General features: G+C 46.9%; 1 pseudogene; it reads right to left on the bottom strand.

Moving 5' to 3' along the window:
- Nucleotides 1–559: 559 nt before the first annotated feature.
- LOC112482692 lies at nt 560–679 on the bottom strand (annotated as a pseudogene).
- Nucleotides 680–1,557: the final 878 nt, after the last annotated feature.

The following is a 1,557-nucleotide window of genomic DNA, read 5'->3' as shown; positions in this document are numbered from 1 at the left end:
AACTTTAAGGACCATGCCAGGTCCTTCGAGTTTTATCTTATTCTGCCCAGAAGCCCCAGTAGGTAGCCTGACGTTACAGAAACTCCTTAGTAGTCTTGACTTTTGAGAAAAGGATACCTACCCCTTTTGAGAAAAGGACACCTACTCTGCGCCTTGAAAAATGCATACAATCTCCCAATTTTGTACCTGGTTTCAGGCTGCAGGCCATGAAATTTGTCCAGACCGAGGTATAAGGATCCTCCTATTCAGGGGCCTTCCCAGGCTCTGCATCCTAGCTTATCAACTCCTTTCTCCGGCCAAGCTGGCCTACTTGTTATTTTCCAGCAAGTACTTGGGCTGTCCAGCTTCAGTGTTTGTTTGTTTGTTTGTTTGTTTAGGTGAGGCAACCCTTGGTTTACCTCACAGGTTGCAAGGACCTTGTCAGCTTACCATAACTTTTTACACACACATACAAGGCATTTTTTGAAATATCCTTTTTTTTCTTTAGGTGAGGCAACCCTTGGTTGACCTCACAGATTGAAAGGACCTTGTCAGCTTACAATCCCTTATTTTTTAGGCCTACATACAGCACCTGGGTCTTCATAGGTGGTCTCCCATCCAAGTACTAACCAGGCTCAACCCTGCTTAGCTTCCGAGATCAGACGGGATCGGGCTTGTTCAGGGTAGAATGGCCATAGACCAGCTTCAGTGTTTTTGTTGGCAGTGAGCTGCCTACTGGAAGGCTCCCCCTTGAAGTTCTCTGCCTCCACCCTCCACCACAGCTGGGGGCGGTTCATCACCTGCTACAGCCACTGGGTTGAACCTTCTGACATCGAGTCCACTGCCTCCTAGCCTTTGCCTTCATTGGGTTTCTCTCAGTCCAGGTGACTGACATGCTCCTGGGACAGGGCTTTTACTTTGTTCCTCTTTGTCTCCTCCCTACCTGTTAGTCTAGGATTCTGCTCTTCCACGCCCTATGGATAGCAATAGGAAACACACACACACACACACACACACACACACACACACACACTTCTGTCTACCTACCTGTCTAACTACCTATCTTGAAAACCATGGCGTCCACACTCATACTTCCAGTTCCCAATCTAACATCACGGAATTTGTGTTATTTTTCTCCCTTTCCATATTTGTAACTGTATAGAGCATAAAGAATTGAGAAATTTTTGGACTTTAAAAAATGGATTCCATGGGAGCCATGATAATAATATCAACTGGCACATAATGGGAATGTCCTTAGGGCGTGACTGGAACACCCAAAACCACAAAAGTGTCAGCCACGGCTGCCACTGATAAGCCCCTGACTGTCGGAGTCGGTAGGCATAAGGATTTCACCCTGTAAAGACCATATAAGCTGAACACTTCAGACAGCCGATGCTCAAGCCTGACCCAAGAGCATCAGGAACAGGTACGCTGAGAGATGAAGACTCTGACCTCTGCCTGTTACAGCTGCTGGCTTGGGACCTACACGAAACCATCTACACTGCAGGTCAACATAGATCGCTTTGGAGACACTGAGGATTTTCATCCATTCACTCTGTGGTGGAAGACTGTACTTTC

The sequence above is a fragment of the Pteropus alecto genome, unplaced genomic scaffold, assembly GCF_000325575.1.
Source record: "Pteropus alecto unplaced genomic scaffold, ASM32557v1 scaffold155, whole genome shotgun sequence".
NCBI classification, from domain to species: Eukaryota; Metazoa; Chordata; class Mammalia; order Chiroptera; family Pteropodidae; genus Pteropus; species Pteropus alecto.
The sequence above is the reverse complement of the archived record's forward strand: the minus strand, read 5'-3'. Positions and strand labels throughout refer to the sequence as shown.